A 23,677-nucleotide genomic window follows, 5' to 3' on the forward strand; every position below is an offset into this window, starting at 1 on the left:
AAGGATACAAATTGATGAAATTTAAATCGCGGCGAAAAATCTTTGAAGATTTCGGTTTCTTTTCTCATCTGCTATGGTCAAAGATATCTCGTATTGGGACGCATGTGTTGGAATTCTGATGAAACGCGGGTCAATGCATACATTAACCCATTTTAGGCCAAGCGTTCGAAAAATCGAACAGCAACTTTGATCATTTTCTATGTCTTTGGAAACCAACCATATGGTAATGTTGGTAATGCACCAAAAGATAGCTTAATTTATTAAATACCACTTACTATCAAGTTCATTCAATTTCATATAACTTTATTGGGCAATAAATTCGATTTTAAGCAAGTATGTTTGGAAGGTGTTTTTAATTTCAAACACAAAAATATTAGAACTTTTCTACATTATTACTTTGATAAAAGAACATACATTGCGATATAGAGCAAACATCATTCGATTGAGCCTCCTACAAGAAAAAAACAGCCGGGAAAATTGAGTGTTCGAAAAATCGAACGTTGGCCATAACGAACATTTGTTTTCTGCTGAATTAACACCAACACATCTAACTTCCGCAGCGCATTTTGGTTCGTTTACTTTGGAAGACGGAAGGTTTTTCATCTGTTTTCGCATTTTCAGTTGTGAATGTTTGCAAATATCGATAATTTAGCAAATATTATTGAAAATCTGTATGTTTTTTTGTTCGTCAAAACCCTAGATGATGGCGGCCCGTAGAATTTCGTGTGGGCAGGGGCTGCCAGAAACGATTAGTACGTGTAACGAGAATTCTAATGAGATTACTGGTGTGAATATTTTGTCGCCGGACCGAGTAATAACTACCCAACAATATTTCGCATCAATTTGGTACTTTCCAGATTTTGGAAAATATTCGATTTTTCGGGAAATGGATGATTGAGGAGAAATAATTCTTAACCATATACATTTCTCCACGGCCAACAATAAAACTAACAACATATGCTTTCGTTTGAACGAAAAAGCCTACCAGTAATAAATTAAAATTACATGAAATAAGAAATATCACATCTCATCTTAATTTGAGAATAATTTAGGTTTACACTTAGAGATCTCCATCCTCCTGTGCTTGTTCGTCCCAGAATGTGAAATTGATGCATTTATGAATACCGTATATTTGCTAATTGTAGTGACTTTCAGTTCACAGTATGTTTGTACTTGCAAAAAAAAAGTGCGGGTTTCGGCCAGTGATCCATTTTTCGAACAGTCATTTCCCGGGAAATGGAACATGGGAAAAACATATTTCTTGAACATTGGGATTTCTTTAGCGTCAATAATCGAAATTACACCAATGGCTTTCGTCAAAAAAAAATATTTTTACAGCTTGGTCGTTAATGGGTTAATGAAATGTAAATACGGCATTCATGCCCGTGGCAGGTTGTTCAGGACTTTTACATTTGTGAATTCGAAATTATCCAAAATAATTGGAAACGCTCGGTCGCGCTCAGGTGTTCAGAAATTATCGAGTGTCAGTCAATATATTGTTTCGGTGGGTTTTAATGAAATTTTTGACAATAGGAATGATTCTAGAACAATTTCGGAAAGAATACGATTTTTTTTTTCTTAGTTCACATTAATGAAATAAACATCCAAAACATTAGAAACACACATTATTATGGAGTGAAACATTCAACGAAATACGTCTAACGTATAATGAAAATTACATGAGAAACAAACTATACTAGCAATACCGAAACCAGATAGTTTCAAACATTCACCTGTCCTCTCGATTCTCATTAATTGTACATAGCCGATTAATAGAAAATAACTCCACTCGAATTTCAATCAGAGAAGCCAACACCCAACATGCGAACATGCCACAAATAATAGACTAGGTGAAAAGCAAGAAAATTCGATAATTATCCCATATACACCCAGGTTTTTTTACGCGGTTTTTTTTGCGCGGTTTTTTACGAGGTTTTTTTTCACGCGGATTTTACAAATAACGCGTTTTTTTTACGCGGATTTTCTAATTTACGCGGTTTTTTTACGCGGTACCCGTGTAACAAAATACCAGTGCAATATCACATCGCCCCCTTAGCTCACATTTTTCTCTTATGTTCTCTCAGAGCATATTACGGTAATTAGTGCTTGTAACGCAGCTTAGCGTTTATGAAGGAAATTAGTGCCGCACCTTATCACGATTCTTACGTGGATTTTAGGTGTTAGGTTGAAGCGCCCTTATTTAATTTATAAGTTTCGCTTATGTCGACCGGCCCCACTTCAGTTTTTGTTTTATTCGCCAAATTTCCGGGGGACAAGTTCAACATAGCGGATTGATTATAAAACAGGGGCTCGCGCAAAGTCAGCACCACGGAAACGCGTGCGTACGATTCTAGTGCTGCCCAAAATTCAGTTAGTAAATAAGAAATTGTAATTGTAAACATAAGATAAAACATTTTTTCATAAGATAAAACATTTTTTCTTAACTCTAAAGAAAAAATAATAATAACACAAGCTAATAATTTCGAAAAAAAATTCAAAAACAACAGTGATAAAACAAATACCAATAACTCCAACAGTAAATTCAAATACTAAAAACAAGGCAAACATGAGACACCTGTTAAAAATGAACAACATGTTGAGCCCATGGAAATCGATCCTTCACTAAGGAGTCGACTAACCTTAAACAAAAGAAATATCAATAATCATGAGGTATCAGAATCAGAAGAAGAATCAAACAACGATGAAATCGACGAGAATGAACTAAATTTTCATCAAATCCAACACAAACAAAATCTAACTTAAAATATTTACCTTTCCTCTATGTAAAAGTTCCACAATTTAAGAGAAACTTAAAATTTCTAATCGATACCGGGGCTAATAAAAATATTATCTCCCCTGGTATCATCAATAATACAGTAACTACAAAAACGACCGTAATAAAAAACATATCTGGTAACAAAGAAGTCAATAAAAAGGCCAAGTTGGATATATTCAACGGACTGATAAAACCGCTAACATTTTATGAATTAAAATTCCACACATTTTTTGACGGAATTATAGGTTCTCAATTCTTTGCTAAACACAAAGCAAAAATTGATTACCAAAAAGAAACTATCAATATACCTAGAAAAAAGAATTTTAAATTTCAAAAATATTACCCTGCGAATCAAAAACAATACGCATATACAATAACCTTAGAAACAAATACAAATGGTGATTGGTTTGTACCAACTTTTCAAAAACTTTGCAAAAATACTTATATTGCGCCTGGCTTATATAACGCGAATAACTTCAAAACAATGATTCACGTCGTATCTTCAAACAAAACTTTACCTAATCCCCCCAAATTAGGATTGGATGTTAATAATTTCGAAGCGTTCGATCCCTTACCTACCGATAGGGATAACCTAATCTCCAGGGACGAAATTTCGAATATAATAAGAGTAGACCATTTATCGTCTTTAGAGAAATCAAAACTAATTGATCTTATCCACAATAATCAACAAGTCCTTTTACGCAAAGGCGAAAAACTATCATCGACCACGGCTATCAAACATAAAATATTAACTTCCGATGAAACCCCCGTGTACACAAAAAGCTATCCTATCCACATCACTTCAGAAAAGATGTGGAAAAGCAGATCCAAGAGATGTTAGAAAATGGTATAATAACACATTCAGTAAACCCATATTCTTCTCCAATATGGGTTGTTCCAAAAAAAACAGATTCTTCTGGCAAACGAAAAGTTCGCGTGGTAATCCATTACAGGAAATTGAATGATAAAACTGTAAACGATAAGTACCCGATTCCTCAAATAGAAGATATCCTTGATCATCTCGGAAAATCTGTCTACTTTACAACATTGGACCTTAAGTCTGGCTTCCACCAGATAGAAATGGATCCAAACCACAAAGAAAAAACTGCATTTTCAACGGAAAAAGGGCATTTTGAATTCACCCGAATGCCCTTTGGATTAAAGAACGCCCCTGCCACTTTCCAGAGGGCGATGAATAATATTCTTGGAGATTACATAGGCAGAACTTGCTACGTATATCTCGATGATATTGTAATAATTGGAAGGAACCTTGAGGAACATTTCAGAAATCTTACACTCATCTTGAAAAGACTTTCAGAATTCAATCTGAAAATCCAACTGGATAAATGTGAGTTTCTCAAAAAAGAAACAGAATTTTTAGGCCACGTTATAACGGAAGAAGGAGTTAAACCAAACCCAGAAAAAATAGAAAAAATAATTAATTGGCCGATTCCAAAAAAACCAAAAAGAAATTAAACAATTCCTTGGTCTAGCCGGTTATTACCGACGCTTCATTAAAGACTTTTCAAAAATTTCCAGAAATATGACAAAGTATCTAAAAAAAGATGTAGTACTTAATATTGAAGACCCAGACTACGTCAATGCGTATAAAACGTTGAAAGAAGTTATTTCAACGGATCAAGTTTTGGCATACCCTCAGTTTGAAAAACCGTTTATACTCACAACGGACGTGTCAGACTACGCCTTAGGAGCTGTTCTCTCACAAATACAAGAAGGAGTTGAAAAACCAATTGCATTTGGGTCAAGAACACTCACGGATACTGAGTCAAGATACGCAACAAACGAAAAAGAAGCTTTAGTCATTAAATGGGCCGTTACTAAATATAAACCTTATTTGTTCGGAGGTAAATTTACATTGATCACAGATCACAAGCCGTTGACCTTCATAAAAAACTCAGATAAAAACTCTAAAATATTACGATGGAGATTGGAGCTCGAGAACTACGATTATGACGTCAAGTACAAGGAAGGTAAAACAAACGTCGTAGCCGATGCTCTCAGCAGAAGACCAGTAGAGACAAATAATAATGAAACTTCTCTTCTTTCAGATCCTCCAGAAATTGAACCAGAGACAAATACGAAATCCATTCAAAACAATAATATAAACTCTACTTTTACAGATTCCCCAAAAGGAGACCTATTAGGCGAAATAAACAACGTTAGCGAGGATAATTCAGATGCAGATACCGTTCATTCCGGAAATGACTCCGACGATTACTACATACATTTTACTGAAAGGCCTCTGAATTACTATCGTAACCAACTTATTTTTCAAATCTCAAACATATCAACAGTCATTACGGAGACCCTTTTTACTAATTTTAACAGGACAATTGTGGCCCAACCAACGTATGACAAGACTGAGATGACACATTTTTTGAAAACCTTTCACAATGGAAAGCAAACGGCTCTCCTCGCACCGGAGTCACTAATCGATATCATACAGGAAACATTTAAGGAAAATTTTGGTAAAAAAGGACACTTTGTTTTTACATCTAAAACGGTTGAAGATGTACAAAACGAAGACCGCCAAAATTTAATTATAACAAAAGAACATGAGAGAGCACACAGAGGCATAACCGAAGTGGAAACTCATCTAAAAAGATCATACTTCTTTCCTAACATGTCCAGATTGATCAGAAACTATATCAATATTTGTAAAGTTTGTAACAGTCATAAGTATGAGAGGAAACCTTACAATATTAAAATTTCGCCAAGACCAATAACAGACAAACCATTTCAAAGAGTACATATGGATATCTTCATAATTGCTAAACATTGCTTCTTATCACTCATAGACTCCTTCTCAAAGCATCTACAAATGTATCACATCAAAACAAGAAATCTGACAGATGTACAAAAAGCAATAGGGAAATATATTTCAACCTTTGGCGTTCCAACAATAATTATCACTGATCATGAGACAACGTTCAGATCGATCCAATTCAAAAATTACTTAGAAAATTTAGGCAGCTCATTGGAATATGCCTCATCTTCTGAATCTAACGGGCAAATAGAACGAGCCCATTCTACAATAATTGAAATATATAACACAAATAAACACAAATTCAAAAACGCAGGAGTGAAAACACTTATCAAAATTTCAGTAGCGTTATACAATGATACAATACACTCGTCAATAACGTTCACTCCAAACGAAATTGTATTTAATCATAATAATGTTAATAACCCTGAAGAAGTTTTAGCAAATGCCCAAAAAATATTTCAAGAAGCAAAACAAAGCATGATTAAAAGTCAAATTAAATTAACAAAGTACAATAATAACAAAGAAGAACCACCAGAAATAAGAGATGGTGAGGAAGTATTTGTTGTACCTCAAATAAGGAAGAAAACCGACGCGAGAGCTATTAATACGAATGCATTTGATGTCAAACACAAAACATTTAAAAATGGCAGAAATACCAAGAGAAACAAAAATAAAATAAAGCGAATGAAAAATACTAACTACTAACCTTTTTCATATTCAATTTCAGATGATACTACTAGCAATAAACGTACTACTACTAACAATCGTGCACTGTCATGAATTTAGAATACCACATATGGAAATAAGGAATCTTCACAGCGATCCTGTTCTGCTCATTAATAAAAATGATTGTCGCATTCAAACATCCTACATAAAATTTGTACACCCAATCAACATTTCCAAAATCGAAGAAAATGTAATACTAATTAGCAAAATCTCACGACAGTTGAACGACCAATTGGACATATTAAAATTAGTTTTTGAGAAGAGTAGGGTATTGATAAACAACCTTCGCCAAATAAAACCAGTCACACCGAAGAGAATGCGACGCTGGGACGCTCTTGGAACAACATGGAAATGGTTGGCCGGAACACCGGATGCGGACGACCTACGGCTATTGAACTCGACGTCTAACGTCTAATCAATCAACGAAAACAATAAACAAATAGTAATTAACCAAATGGTGAACCAAAGAATTCAAGACATGGCGAAAACTATCAACCAATTAATCGACCAACACGTGCAAAACAAAATCCTTTCTGAGGAATACGATGCGATTAGTCTCCTTCTCTACATGGACAGTATTAATAATATTTTAGTGGAAATTCAAGACACGATTCTGAGGGCGAAAATCACATTACCCAACAACAAATTATTAACATTGCATGAAATTCTCTTGATAGAATCAACCCTAAATGATCAAGGAATAAAAGCGGAGTTTCCCGGACAAGCTTTGAATTACGTGATACCGAAAATTGCAACAAAAGACGATTCACTACTCTACATACTCCAAATACCTCAGCTACAAAAAACATGGTCACATATTATTCAAATTGTGCCACTCATCGTAAATGGAACCATTATTGCCGATGCTCCTTTATACGTGGTAAAATCTGGAATTAACTGGTTTAAAAAAAAAGAAGCCAGAGGAGTTCATCCAGCCCATTACTGAATTAAGGATCCTGAATGATGAATGTACCCATCGTATCATAACGGGAGTAACAAGCAAATGCAACGTAGTAGAAGAACATGACACATTTGTGAGCATGGTGGCGAGCAACAAAATTCTCATAAACAACGCACAAAATATTAACCTCTCATCGGATTGTGGACCCCAGAACCGCAGTCTAACTGGCAATTTTTTAATAACGTTTGACAACTGCAGTATTCACGTGGATGACCAACTCTTTACGAGCATTGCAACGATCAGCAACGAAACTCAAATAATGCAAGGTGCTTTTCATAACCTGATCATCAATCGCAATATTTTGAAACTTCAAAACATCCAAGGCATCAGTAACCTCACATTAGTAAATAGGAAGCGAATGGAAACTTTAAAACTCAAACAGTACGATCATCAAAACTGGATATTTAGCATTTTTGGAGGACTAAGCACAACAGTAATAATAGTAATTGGGATTATTCTTTATACATGTCTTCGTAGACGAAAGATAGTCATCAAAATCCGTCAGCCCAGAATGAGGCCGGCTATCTCGCATAATAATAGCATCAATCAAACAACTTCTACAAATTCCTAAGAACGAGGACGTCCTTTTTTCACCCCCCGGAGGAGTCACGTTAGCATATCAGCCAAGTCAGCCCAGAAACGGACACCGCACGCGGCTACAGACTGCCAGATAAGCGCATCTTCACCAATGTGCACGATCAGCAGTTTTAGTCAATAAATAAGACCGATCGTTCTTATTTATTGACTAAACCGAGTTAGTTAGTAAGAAGTACGGAGCGTAACCGGTAGTTGTAAAGTGAATAATTGTGAATAAAAGTGATTTAAAATAAACATTTCCCGTTTTTAAAAAGGCGATCACGGCCCGGGTAATGTGATTATATATATACATATATATATATATATATATATATATATTTTTTTTTTTGTGATTCGATTATGTATTGGATTCGAAAGTTAACGTTGAAAGTGAAATTCCGATTATATATAATCGAGTCCGACCTGTACCTTCAAACAATCACGTTTTCTTACTATGAGCAATTTCATGGGTCATATCGCAGAACTTTTCATTGATTGATCTTCTAATCGACCCCGTTGAATTTTCCTTTTACTATAAAATTCCTAGCATTTCTAACAAAACTGATCTTTATAATATCAGATTATTTTGAGACAAAATTCTCGTTCAAGATTTTTCAACCACTTGCAAATAACATGTTCCTCCGTTACATAGTTTAAATGTTTTATACAGAAAATATGATAGAATAAAGACAGCCCGGACAATTCCTTCCTCTCGAGTTCTGCTCTTATCAACACATCCGGCGATCCTTTTTTTTTTGGTATAGATAGAAGGAGATATAGGAGTGCGTTTCATCACATTAAAATCCACTTCCAGTTTCGACCAAAGATCAATTTCGCTAGCGCAAACATCAAATAGACTAACAGCACTTGTCACTATGTAATTGTAGAACATATGAGAATTTAATTTTCCGAACTTTCCTTTTTTCCTTCAGAGTTTTCCGTCATGTAAGGTTGGAATATTCTAAGTCATGTAAGGTTGGAATATTTTAGGTTGAATTATGTGTAATATTTTCATGGGACCCCCTCTCCATTCCAGAGGTGGAGGGGTATCATACCATTATAGAAACATTTCTCATACCCAAAAACCCTCACTTCCCAAATTGTGCTTGATTAGCTCTCAAGTTATGCAGAAAGGGCCTGGCCGGGTAAGGGAGTAAAAAGTGCCCCCAAACCAAATCACTAGCTGTATGGCAAATATTGTAAAGAATATTAAATAAGAAATTTTGGCGGTTTATTTGAACCCCTATGTGGTTTGACGTAGGATCTATAGTGAAAAACGTACTTTTTCGTTTATTTCACGCCATCCTCAATAGATCCGAGATAAAAATTTGAAAAAAATACTGAATGTGCATCTTACCACGGTGTATCAAGAAAAATTATCGAAAAAATATTTCATCAAAAATTTTAGTACTAAAAAAAATATTTTAATTTTGAAATTTTTTTTTTTTGGGATTTAGAGATTCAGTACTACTCTAATTCATATTTAAATGTGCTCTTACGGCTTTTCTAGATTGATAAATATCTTCAAGCTGTTTTTTTTTTCAAATATCTAATAATAAAAAAAATAATACACAGTACAAAAAAATGTTATAGATTTTCTGGCATTTCGAAATTTTGAAAAAAAAATAACTTTGAGACCACAAATCCGATTTGTTTTTTTTATTTTAATCTTTCAATTGAAAACCACGAATACAATGAAATAATCGATTTCAAAAAAATAAAAATAATAATGCAGACGATGAAGAAATTTATTATTGGGTCACACAATGCTCTTAAAAATTCAGGAAAAATTACGCCACATGTAGAAAAAAGACACATACGAACGCATTTAAATAAAAATTTGAGCAGGAGTGGATCTCAAAGTTATATTTTTTCTCAAAATTTCAAAATGCCAGAAAATCTATAACATTTTTTTGTACTGTGTATTTTTTTTAATTTTTTTTTTATTATTAGATATTTGAAAAAAAACAGTTTGAAGATATTTATCAATCTAGAAAAGCCGTAAGAGCACATTTAAATATGAATTAGAGTAGTACTGAATCTCTAAATCCCAAAAAAAAATTTTTCAGAATTTTTATATTTTTTTAGTACTAAAATTTTTGATGAAATTTTTTTTGATAATTTTTCTTGATACACCGTGGTAAGATGTACATTCAGTATTTTTTTCAAATTTTTATCTCGGATCTATTGAGGATGGCGTGAAATAAACGAAAAAGTACGTGTTTCACTATAGATCCTACCACATAGGGGTTCAAATAAACCACCAAAATTCCTTATTTAATATCCTTTACAATATTTGCCATACAGCTAGTGATTTGGTTTGGGGGCACTTTTTACTCCCTTACCCGGCCAGGCCCTTTGTGTTTCGTTTGTATGGCAGTCCCCCTTAGGGAGGGGGAGGAGATGGAGAGGATAACTACCATAGAAACATTTATTTTCACCCTAAAACCTCAACATGCCTTATTTGGTTTTATTTGCTTGATTAATTCTCGAGTAATGCAGAAATGTTTTTTTCATTTGTATGGCAGGCCCCCCTTAGAGGGGAGGATGAAGAGTCTAACCATCATAGAAACATTTATTGCACCCAAAAACCTCAACATGCCACATTTGGTTTCATTTGCTTGATTAATTCTTGAGTAATACAGAAATTCATTTTTCATTTGTATGCACCACTCGAGGAAAGAACATTTCCTAGTCTATGGAAAACTGCAAAGATGATTCCTATCGACAAATCAGGCAGCTTGCGGCGCGTTGGCAATTACCGTGGAATATCCATCCTATGTTGCCTGGAAACCAAGTGGACTCTGTTTATATTGATTTTTCGAAGGCTTTCGATACTGTTTCGCATATTCTTAAGGTGAGGAAACTGAGGCACATGGGTTTTCCTGGTTGGATATCCGATTGGTTGATGTGTTTACCTGACCGGTAGGAAAGCTTTTGTTGAGGTGAACTCATCACGATTCTCAACATTCGAAATAACGTCCGGAGTCCCCCAAAGGAGTGTGCTGGGGCCATTCATATTTGTAATCTTCATTAATGACTTGTGCCTACGAATATCTTGTGGAAAACTATTGTTTGCCGACGACCATAAAATTTTCCGAGTCATCAAATCAGCTGCGGACTGCTGCAGTTTGCAGGCCGATACCGATTCTCTAGTGCAAAGACAACGGCATGTGTGTGAACACAAGTAAGTGCAAGGTGATCACTTTTAGTCGTTGCTACGAGCCGATAAACTACCAATACAACATCGACACTTTTTCCCGTGACCGTGACTTGGGTGTTATCGTGGACTCTAAGCTACGTTTCAACGATCACATCTCTGCTATCACCTCCAAAGCATTCTCTATCATGGGATTTATACGTCGGAATGCGTCACAGTTCACCGACATATATGCACTAAAAGCTTTGTACTGTAGTTTAGTGAGGAGCAACTTAGAGTACGCTGCACCGGTATGGGCCCCATACTACGTTTCCGAGATTGTACGTATCGATCGTGTACAGAAATGTTTCGTTCGCTTTGCATGGCGGCGTCTCCCGTGGAATGAATGACCCCGCCTATCTTCCCCATTATTCGGAACGTTGTCGTCTAATCGACTTGGTATCGCTCACGGCAAGGCGACTGAACATGCAACGACTGATTGTGTTCGACATCCTCAGTGAAAACATCGATTGTGCAGATCTTCTTTTGCATATTCCAATAAACGTTCCTCAATGTCAGCTGCGATTCTCCACATTAATTGCTGTTCCCGGACATAGAACATGTTATTGTAGCACCCATTCAGTTCCTGCCTCCGAGTCTTCAACAATGTCAGCCAAATTTTTTATTTCAACATGACTAAAGATTGTTTTAATGCTAGGATTAAGAATATATCATAAGCATAACTAGTCTGTACGATACTCTCGAAGATGATGAATATATGAAATAAAAAATTGCATAACACATCGAGATTTACAGTTATCTAAAAAAATTGTTTTGTTAAAAATCGACTTTTCAGACAGAAAAACGACCAAGTGCCAAAAAAAAAATTTTTTTCGAGATAACAATAAATCTCGACGAGTAATGCAATTTTAAGACAATTCGCACCACAATTTTTTTTTAAACCCCGATTTTCGGTGATCTTTCGTTTTGAAAAAAAAAATAAAATTTACGTCTGTGACACTAATAAATGAAGTTCGATTGAGCTAATATTTTGCAAAGGGGATATTATCGTGCAAATCAACGATTCGCAGCAAATTCCGAGTGAAAAACCGATCTATTTTTCTATTTTTATTGGTACCCAAAACCATACGTTTCGTTTCGTATTCCGAAAAAATCCCAGAGTGTCGATTTTTGACGAAAAAAAATTTCGAGATGACACTAGATCTCAACATTTCGAAACCCTCGATTTCTTTTACTCCCCCCTAGGATGATTTTTCGATTTACAAAAAACTCAAACTTTGACCGCTTTACGCCACTCTCCCTTGAGTCCGATTGAGCGAATAAAGGGTGTGTCACATCAAATTGCATCACGGAAAAAACGCTGTAGAAATTCGCCCAGTAGACCGATCCTTTTGAAAATTTTAGATAGTAAAATAAAAACGATTAAACAACTTTTGGCATTTTCTTTTTATTCATACTTCGAGCCCAAGCCCGTATACTCGCACCTTCCTCTTTACCCCGTCCATAAGGTTCTGTACAACGTCAGGTTGTAGTTTTTTTGAACAGAAATCCATTTTCTCTTGAAGTCCGCCTCCGATTTGACAACTTTTGGGTTCTTCCGGAGGGCCTGCTTCATAATCGCCCAATATTTCTCTATTAGGCGAAGCTCCGGCGCGTTGGGCGGGTTCATTTCCTTTGGCACGAAGGTGACTCCGTTGGCTTCGTACCACTCCAACACGTCCTTTGAATAGTGGCACGAAGCGAGATCCGGCCAGAAGATGATCGGGCCCTCGTGCTGCTTCAATAGTGGTAGTAAGCGCTTCTGTAGGCACTCCTTAAGGTAAACCTGCCCGTTTACTGTGCCGGTCATCATGAAGGGGCGCTCCGCTTTCCGCAAGAGCAGATTGCTTGCCACACCAAGTACTTTTTGGCAAACTTGAATAGTTTCTGCTTGCGAATCTACTCCGGAACGCTGAATTTGTCCTCTGCGGAAAAGAACAACAGGCCCGGCAGCTGACGAAAGTCCGCTTTGACGTAGGTTTCGTCGTCCATTACCAGGCAATGCGGCTTCGTCAGCATTTCGGTGTACAGCTTCCGGGCTCGCGTCTTCCCCACCATGTTTTGCCTTTCGTCGCGGTTAGGAGCCTTCTGAACCTTGTATGTACGCAGGCCCTCCCGCTGCTTGGTCCGCTGGACGAATGAACTTGGCAAATTCAGCTTATTGGCGACATCCCGGACCGAACTTCTCGGATCACGTCTAAACTACTTCACTATGCGCTTGTGATGCGCTTTTCCGGTCGATGGTTAGGTTCTCGAAGTATCGTTTTAGTACTCTGCTGACCGTGGATTGGGCGATTCCCAGCATCTTACCGATGTCCCGATGTGACAACTCCGGATTCTCGAAATGAGTGCGCAGGATTAATTCACGACGCTCTTTTTCGTTCGACGACATTTTTTCAAATTTACGAAAAATTGACAGTGAAGCATGGCCAACGTGATCTATACACTCTTATCTGATTATAAGCGAAAGCTGAAAAATTAAATTTCTACAGCGTTTTTTCCGTGATGCAATTTGATGTGACACACCCTTTAATAGAATATATTATTTGAGGGACGAACGAAACAGATGAAAATCAAAACAGATTCTACTGCGGTTAAGAGGGGACCCCGGTCAGGAAGGTCGAAAAAATCGAATTTCCTTTTTTTTTGCATTTTTGAGAAGCTTATGCTTATTCGATTTCGTTGGAATGTTACAGTCAAAAGTATGACTCATTTTGAGGGATATAGTATTGTTATACGAATTTTTGAACGCGTTTTTCTCAAAACCATGTTTTTTCAACTGGTGGTATCGATATCTCAGGAATTAGTCGACCGATTTAGCAATTTTGGTTTTTTTTCGAATTTTCAAAAACCCATAAGTAACGCTTTAGGTGTTGTCCGGAAGTTTCAAAATATTCTTAGGAATTCGTTCTGTGACACGCCATTGCTTCAGAACCGATACCACCATTAAGATACCGATTGCTCGTTCACTCAAAAAATGGAAAAAACATCTTCAAATATACCTCAATCAATAACCAAAATACCCGACTTCTTCATTTTTCTCATTTGTGATCATTTTATTGCATTAGTAATTGTACAGAAATACAAGTTGAGCTAAAAGCCACAAGAAACCGTTATGCAAACAGTGTTCCGTCTGCTGGGAACTAGGGGTGGACTGTATTTAGAAGGTTGCTCCCCTCGTGGAGACAACCGGTGCGTGGAAGGAACCCTTGTGTTCCTCACGCCTTGTTCAATGGGTGGGAGCCCCTTGTGGCTCCGCTCCAATGCTCTGAAAAGAGCATGTAACTCTTTTGGAATGTGTTTCAGAAAACTCTTCGTGGATTCAGGTTTCGAGTAGCGCAGAATGAAACATGATGTATAACTATTTACAGTTTCCTAATTTTATTATTGAATTCATTCAGTTTGAATATATACACATGATCGTAATATTTTCACTGTTGCGCATGCGAATGCGCCACTCTTCTGCTGCTGCTTATGTTGTTGTTGCTTGCGGCTGCTCCTATTATCGCACTCTTGCGATGATTAGTTGGCGGCTTCTTGAGTTTGTTCGTTCCTTTTATTGTTTGTTGTTGCACTCTTGCACTTGTTACTTGTTGGATGGTTGGATGAAAACTGATCCTCCGCACAATCGGGTGGCTCGTTTTATACCCTCGCACCTCCTTGTCGAAAGAGGAGGGGAAGTGCTAAAGACGTCATTTACTTTCCCCTTCCGTACGCTTCGCGGACGGAACATACTCCGCCGACGAAAGAAGTGGAGTCGTTGGTGTGCGTGCTCGTGTACTGGTATTCATAAGCGAAACATATCCGGACGTGTCATTGTGTTTGTTCATTTTGAATATTCGATTGTCGTCATCCGTTGGTTTGCGTTTAACTTGCGTGGTTGCTCGAAAATCTTTCGTTTGATGTTCAACTGTTTTACCGAATGTGGGCCGCTGTTGTCCTGATGATTTCGGAATATCGCTAATTGTCATTGAATGTTTGGTGCTGCTGCTATTTTTCTGCTGATTGTAGGATTATCGCTTGCTGTGAAATGCCATTTTTTGTTGAACGGTGTTGATTAATATTTGGGTGTAGTACGTTGATAATGCCTGCTCGATGTGAATATCTAGTTGTTGTGATGCTTGTATTTTCGGTTCATGCTTCTTTCTCGCATTGTGGGCTTCTTCTTTATGATCTTTCGCAACATCATCATCTTTGTGTGCGTCGAGAAGTGCATCATCCTCTGCGTGTGCGTGTGAAATAGCATAGCCGTCTGTGTATGCGTCGAAAAACGTATGTGATCGTTGAAAAACTATGGATGGGTTATACCTATGATATAACCGCAAGGTTGACGTAGGACTGCCATTGGCTTAGTAAACAATTGTATTTCTTCAATTAGCAATAATCGCACCTCGGATGTTCCTCATTAGGTGCGATATCGCCGCTGCGCAGAGCTATCTTTTATGTGTATTGAATAAATGATTGATTAAACTAGTGAATGAATGAAACTATTTATGAATTCAATTACAAACCAATCCCAATTTAAGTTAATTCATGCATTATGGTTATCGCAGCAAAAAGTTATCAACATTTTGCCTAATCATCAAACGGTATGCGTAGAAGTTCAGTGAGTTGAACAACATGAAGCGATATCTTCCAATGCAGTCTTGAATAATCGAGCCAAAGCGTTACACCGTGCGTAGACCGTGATAGCAAAACAAATTCCGGAGTGTAAAAATGCTTGGGGGTATAAAAGTATTACCGACTTGAATGTTTCTGCAATGCCGATTTTCCCAACTTCTTGGTTTTGGAATCTGTATTGGGAAAACACATTCCGGTTTACAAAAATGCAAGCGAGTACAAAAGTACCCATAGTTTGCATCTATTTTGCAATGACGATTTCCCCAGGCTTCAATATTTTGAAGCCTGTGTTAGGGAAACACACTAATTTGCAAAAAAGCAAATGAGTACAAAAGCTCCCGCTGCTTGCATCTAATTTGCTAAGCCGATTTCCACAGGCTCCATGGTTTTGAAGTCTGTGTTAGGGAAACATTCCGATTTCCAGAAACGCAAGCGAGTACAAAAGTACCCGCTGCTTGCATCCATTTTGCAATGCCGATTTCCCCACGCTTCATGTTTTTAAAATCTGTGTTTGGGAAACATCCCGATTCCCAGAAACGCAAGCGAGCACAAAAGTGCCCGTAGTTTGCATCTATTTTGCAATGCCGATTTCCCCAGGCTTCATGATTTTGAAGTCTGTGTTAGGGAAACATTCCAATTTGCAAAAACGCAAACGAGTACAAAAGTTTCCGCTGCTTGCATCTAATTTGCTATGCTGATTTCCACAGGCTCCATGGTTTTGAAGTCTGTGTTAGGGAAACGTCCATCCATTCCAGCGATCGTACCTCAATCGTTGCGCAATCATAACTGAGTGGATTTCCGAGCGGCACTCACTTATATACCGATTGGTGTCATTTCAATAGCCTGTTTTGTAGACAATTTTAGGGGTATTGAAACAAGTTCTTGGATCAAAAAGTAACAAGTACATAACGCGTAGACATTTTATCTTTCGAATGAAGTGTTTATCATACCATTTCGTTCAGTTGTTTAGGAGCTATTAACGCCCAAAATATCGTTCTCCGGCGTAACGCTTTCGTTTTCGAGACTTTGAAATTACACCCCAGTACAGAAATGAAAGACGTATTCCTACGTCAAAACTGTTGTACATGAGTTAACTGTATGGTGTCCTGATGTGCTTCAGTGGTTGTAATGCGTTTATCTTCATGTGTATACGTGGGACGCTGCATAATAATCGGCTGCTGCAGTAAAATAGATGGTTGTGGTGTGATGTGTGCAGTTAAATCATCCATGCGTGTTTGGAGGCCGATGGCTACTGCGTCGTACAAATCGCAAAAAGTCATGAACTGCTCATCTTGTTCTTCTTGTTCGGCTAACGAAATTTTCACAACTATTTTCTGGTGCCACTCGATGAAGCTATTGCGGGCATTTTCTACGTTCTGCTGGTACACCTTTATCTGTGCTGATGTGAGATCGATTTTCTCCTTTTTTGCAATCGCCATTTTTTCTTTTATTCTCGTTACCCAGAATAGCGCCATTCCGCGGTTATAAATGAATGATTCAATCTGCTCCATTGTGCTGGTTCTTCTTTCGTTGATTTCGTTGGTGATTTCTTTGAGATGTTGCACTCGCTTGCTTGATTGTACTTAGTTGTTCGATAGTGTTCAATTTGTCTCTGCTCGATTCTTTTATTGCTTCGTGTTTTCACTTGCTTACACAATGCTCCATTTGCACTACTCGTCACCCTGTTAGCTCGTACGTGGAATGTTAAACCGATCCGCTCATGGATGGTTTCTCGCTGGTCGTGAATCCGGTTCGATCGGACCAAACAGAGTGTCCGAAATTTGAATCCACTCTGTCCGAAATATGATTTTTTTCATGAATTGTGTCCGAAATTTGATTCCTATTCGCTTCAATTGAAAAACATTTTTATTCAATAATTGTTGATGTTTTTAATCAATTAGGCACCAAAGTAGAAAGCTTAAAAGCTTTTTAAACTAATTTAGTGAAAATATCAACCAAATAGTATTTGTGCATAAAGTTTAGATCTGTTTTCTGCATCAAATGCCTTAAGCGTCCGTAATTTTCGTCCAAAAAATTGCAAAATAAAGTGTCCGAAATTTGAATTCAATCTGTCCGAAATTTGATTCTTATTCGCTTCATTTGAAAAGCATTTTATTCGATAATTTTTTTTATGTTTTTAATCAAATAGGTACCAAAGTAGAAAACTTAAAAGCATATTGAACTAATTCATTAAAAACATCAACCAAATAATACCTGTACATAAAGTTTAGATCTGTTTGCTGCATCATATGCCTCAAGCGTTCGAAATATGATTCAGAACGGTATATTGAGTAGTTTTTTTCACGTGCAGATAACCTTCCTATACCTTCAAAATATACGTTTTCACACCATGCGTCGAATCATAAAAACAACTCATTTCATACTCGTCACTCAAACTCCCCCGTACAAATTAATCCCAGTCACCTCAGAGCACAATCATGTACCCCGTAATTGCAGTTTGTGTGGTCATTCTCGGTACGTCAAGCATTCGAACACTTTGTTTTTTTTTTTATATTTCCATGGTTAATCCTGCGATTTCAGTGATCGATCGACTGATGAATCAAACTCATCATCGTTGTGGGTTAGCGAAAACAACTTTGTTCACTTTGGGTGCACTGGGAAAGAGGGAGATCTGACGAGAAGAAACAAATTTGGACCAGCTCTCGTTGCGTTGCGTGCCGCGAACCGTTGATGTTACACACGAGATGCAAATCATGATGGGGTTGTTGAACTCCTTGCCCGTCACGCAGCATCCCGGAAAGAGGTGCCGTAGGATGGAGGTTCTGCAAAACCCAACAAACGATGATTGAGTGCTGCTGATAGTGTGAATCGGAAAGGCCCCCGCCATCACCTTTCCACGGGTCAAGTTTTGTCGAAAGCGCAGCGCTGATCAAATTGAGTAAGATGAAGTATCGCTATCTCTGGTAATTTGTCACCGTAGATTAATTTAATGTTTGTTATTTGATATCTTACTTTGTAAACACACGATTAGCGGTGGCAAGAAGGATAAAAGCAAGACAAAACACTGGACAGCAGTGCAAAAAAGCAATGCAAGTCGCATTCCGCCATCACCCCCGGGTGGCTAAGTGATGCAACGAAGAAGCTTTGCAGCCACTCACTGGAGGAAGAATCGCCAAAAAAAGAGACTGTGCAGTTCTTGCCGGGGCTGGGAACAGATTGATCATAAGCATCCCTTTCGAAACGGCTCTTCATAATCAGCGCGATGTGCACCAGTTCCTGAGCTGAATTCGCCGAGGCAGGAAATCTGATCCGATTTTATTCCCTTCTCCCCCGGAAAAAAATAAAACTGACGAAACATTCTCAGTCAGCAATCCGATTGGAGCGAGACGAGAGTAAACAGAGCGTAGATTTTCAAGAAGCGATCTCGAATTTAACATTTTGCGCTTGAGAAATAAATAACGCACCGGAAGGCAGGAGGGGCCATTTTTGCACTCTGCATTTTGGCTGCGAGGAGGTTGGGGGAAGGTCGAAGTGGAAACCGAGAACGGCACTTGATCTTATCGGAAAGTTTTAAAAATTATTTTTATTATTCGCCAAGAAAAAGGAGCGATTTCGCAATTGGCCACTTTGGAGGCCTGAGTTCGAGGCACTCGAAAAGTTTGCGCTCGTTAACTGTATGTTGCATGTCATGGACGGGAACATGTTGTTTGAGGCGGGTGCGGGGCTCGGCAGGAGGAGAACGAGCGAGATTAAAATTTTAAGATACTTTCAAGAGATTTCATCAAATTAATTAGCGGTTGTTATGAAATATCTCGCGTTACACGATAGCCAAATGAACAACTTACTCGCGTCGCCGGCCAGATAATCATGAGTCATGTTTTACCGTCTCCTGTCAGGATTAATTCGAAAGGGATTTGCCATGTGTGCGAACAACGTACTGTGTGCCCGATCGATCCAACAGATATCATTTCAAACACCAGAAAATTACAATTACCGTTCTGAATCATATTTCGGACGCTTAAGACATATGATGAAGAAAACAGATCTAAGCTTTATGCACAGGTATTATTTGGTTAATATTTTCTATAAATTAGTTCAATATGCTTTAAAGCTTTCCTCTTTGATACGTATTTGATTGAAAACATATAAAAATCATCGAATAAAATGCTTTTCGAATGAAGCGAATATGAATCAAACTTCGGACACTAAATCAAATTTCGGACAAATTGAATTCAAGTTTCGGACACTTTATTCTGTAATTTTTTGGACGTAAATTACATTACACTTGATTATATTTTATAATCAACTGCGAAACACTTACCAAAAAATAACAGTAAACTGTTAAGGATAATCAGAACTGATGAAACACGGGAGAAATTTAAATATTTATTTTTTTTTTCCAAAATATATATTTTTATCAAGGCTCCTATGGCGTTAGCCTGACGGGGCCGGAGTTCAATATTTTAACACTTTTTCTTATTATCTATGTTAGTAATATGTAACCGATTACTCGCGGTCGGCTCGAGGTTAGTATTACAAGTGTTCTCGTAATTGGGATGTTGCTGTCTCCAATGCTCTGTACGTGTGCCCGACACGGGATACTTCCTATTGGGATGCAGCTGACCATTAATCAGCAACGCCCCCCTAGTATGTACCCCATATCAAGCGTGGTGCGTCTTCTCGACTCGAGGAATCCAGGATAGAATGGTCACTAGCCGGCGCAATCATCAGCTCGTGTAGAGTTGTCATGAGCGGTACAACCTTTGGCTCTTGTTGAATCATCAGTGGACTGCACAACCTTTGGCCCGTGTATCTGTAAAGAGTGTGTGTATGTATTGCCGCGACTAAGTAAAAGTTTATCGATCGGATAGGAGGGATATGAAACGGGGACACAACGAAGGAAACATCATCAAACGTTGACATCGGCGTTTCTGAGGAACAGGTATAGATGAAGCAGAAGATCAGGATCACGGCTACCTAAGATATCCCGGACGGGGATATCCGATTGTCTGCCTTGTGCTCTCAGTGCTCTAGAGAGCTGAGAGCGAGCAGCATGGAACCGGATACACGACCAGACAATATGCTCGATGTCGTGGTAGCCATCGCCACAATCACAAAGATTGTTTGCTGCGAGCCCAATGCGATAGAGATGCGCGTTTAGGTTGTATTGATTGGACATAAGCCGAGATATCACGCGAATGAAATCACGACCTACATTCAATCCCTTAAACCAAGCACTCGTCGAAACCTTAGCCTTAATCGTGTGTAACCAGCGACCGAACTCATCTTCACTCCACATGCGCTGCCAACTAACGAGTGTGTCCTGACGAGGAATGTGAAAATATTCATTATAGGCAATTTGCCTTTCAAAAAGTGTGCCTTCTGAAGCGCCCACCTTAGCTAGCGAGTCCGCTTTCTCATTCCCCGGAATCGAGCAATGAGAGGGAACCCATGCTAAGGTAATCTTGAATAATTTTTCGACCAAAACACTCAATAGATGTCTTATTCTTGTTAGGAAATAAGATGAGCGTTTATCAACTTTCATTGAGCGGATTGCCTCTATTGAGCTGAGACTGTCTGAAAAAATAAAATAATGGTCGATGGGCAGTGTTTCAATGATCCCTAGAGCATAGTGTATCGCACCCATTTCTGCGACATACACGGAACAAGGATCTTTGAGTTTGAAGAGGCACTGGAATTTTCATTGAAGATGCCGAAGCCAGTGGACCCGTTTATGTATGAACCGTCAGTAAAGAACATTTTATCAGATCCAACTTTCCCATATTTTTCCGAAAATATCGACGGAATAACATTGGAGCGTAGGTGATCTGGTATTCCATGGATTTTTTGTCGCATGGACAGATCAAAAATGACAGAGGAATTGCAAAAGTATGGGAAGCAAACTTGGTTGGAGATGCCTGGTGAAGGGTGCACGTCGTGGGTAAGGTACTCATGGTATAAAGACATAAAACTTGACTGAGGAGTCAGTTGGAGTAGATTTTCGAAGTTATCAATCACCAATGGATTCATGATCTTGCAACGGATGAGAAATCTGTAGGATAATTCTGTGAACCGAAGAGTAAGGAGGGGTACTCCTGCCAAAACTTCGAGACTCATCGCATGTGTCGAATGCAAACACCCCATGGCTATACGCAAGTGGGTTTATGAACGGGTAAATTTTACATGCTCACGCTAAGGAAAAGTCAAACACAAACGATAATGAGTAGTGTTGTAAGATTTCTGCCCATTATGTTATAATTCAAATGTAGTTCTCATATGAAATGATAGTGAAACCAAGGGATTACTCTATAGAAGCAATTGTGATATTCAATTTTATAGTTATATCATCTGTGCATTAAGCAAGTCAAGATATTAGAACAAAGTGTCCGAAATATGATGCTGTATAACCTATCCTTGATAAACATTGTATCAAACTTCCTTCTCAGTATTCCGTCGAAATGAATAATGGAATAACCATTAAGTTTGCCAATATTTTAACAGAAACAGCTATGAACTAGGAGCAATCTCAATCAGGAGTGCAAGGTGTGGTAAACACTTTGTGAAAGTTGCATCATTTACATCAGGTCAAAGGAATGTTCTTCGAAGTCACAATTTCGCTGACAATAAGTACTCGGTATGATACTTCTGTGGACGGAATTGGATAACAATACTTTATTGTTTTCAGCTTAAGCATATGAGTATTGACTATCGTTTTTCAAGATTTATAATAAATCATAAGAATAAATTTACAATATTAAAATCTATAATCAATAAATCTACAAAAAAATATAAAATAGTCTGGATAGGAACCCAACCATTCTTCAATCATTGTCTGTTAAAATTCTTCTTTGATAATTCTGTTTCCGGGGAGTCTTCGTAGCCACATTGCGCGTTCGCTTAGTAAGCGATCGATCGTGAATTCAAGATCCAAAGCCCTCAATCGACTATCTTTGTGGTGTTATAGAATAACTACATCCACGCAACAATCATCAGCGACGAAGATCGATCCACGGTCGAATGGCGATCGATTCATCCATACATGGTTATTCCAATTGACGTGGCGAATGAATACAAATCTGTCTTTTCATTCAACCTTCAATCCACACTACTATTCCCCCTCCCCCTGACACGAATCTCATTGCCCGCGTACACAGTCTTATTCTTACGTAAAGTGAAATGGAAACTTGATTTCTGGTGCAAAAAAGTAGTTACACCATTAATGGACGGCTTCATTGTTTACCCACCGTGAACTCAAACCAACGAACTTAGACAATTACCAGGTATGCTATAAAGGTCCTCACGTTAGTATTAGTAAGACGTCGTGCACAAATTACAAATTACGTTTTACTTTGAAAACTGTTTGTCTCTTAATTCTGCAACACGAGTAATATGTGAAAAGTTTGTATTAAGATAAAAAAAAAGATTTTTTAATATCGCTACGTTTTGTATTAACCCAAGTTATTAAAATTTGTTGCGTGAGTTTCAAGCCCCTCCTTTTTCCAACGTTGTCTGTCTTTTTGTAGTTACGCGGCATCTGGAATCAAAAGAAAAATTTCAAACCGTTATGACCAATTCACCCCACAGAAACGTATCCATATCACCCTATGCAAAAATGCAAAAATGTAAATGCAATTTATTTCATTTATTGTTATTAAGCTAACAGCTTCGCTGCATCAAATTCTTCTTCTTCTGTAGGCGAACAGAACTTTAATGCACAATACACCGGAGACGTTTTCTTCGCGGGGGATTCGTGGCGCGTTAAAGAGCCGCGTTTATTTCAAAATCCACGTAAAACAAAAACGCGTAAATTCCAAAATCTGCGTAAAAATCACTTTAATTTCAAAATCCGCGTAAAAATAAATTGCGTGAATTTCAAAATCCGTGTAAAAATCTAACAAATCGAAAACTATTCATTTAACCCTTTGAATCCTCGATAGCGCTCCACTTGTTATATGCCAAAAGTGCGGGGAACATAATAGTGCTTTTCTTCTAGCGCTTTCTGCATAACACGAGAACTGATCAAGCAAACGGAACCAAATTTGGCATGTGGAGGATTTAGGGAGCAAAAGT

General features: G+C 37.9%; 1 protein-coding gene and 1 pseudogene across 1 annotated transcript in view; both read right to left on the minus strand.

Moving 5' to 3' along the window:
* Positions 1-23,677, minus strand: part of LOC129777357 (ankyrin repeat domain-containing protein 29) — a 483,863-nt gene that overhangs the window by 116,894 nt on the left and 343,292 nt on the right. The window lies entirely within an intron of this gene.
* On the minus strand, positions 15,385-15,461 carry LOC129780925 (U4 spliceosomal RNA; annotated as a pseudogene).

Source organism: Toxorhynchites rutilus, chromosome 3 (genome assembly GCF_029784135.1).
Source record: "Toxorhynchites rutilus septentrionalis strain SRP chromosome 3, ASM2978413v1, whole genome shotgun sequence".
Lineage (NCBI taxonomy): Eukaryota > Metazoa > Arthropoda > Insecta > Diptera > Culicidae > Toxorhynchites > Toxorhynchites rutilus.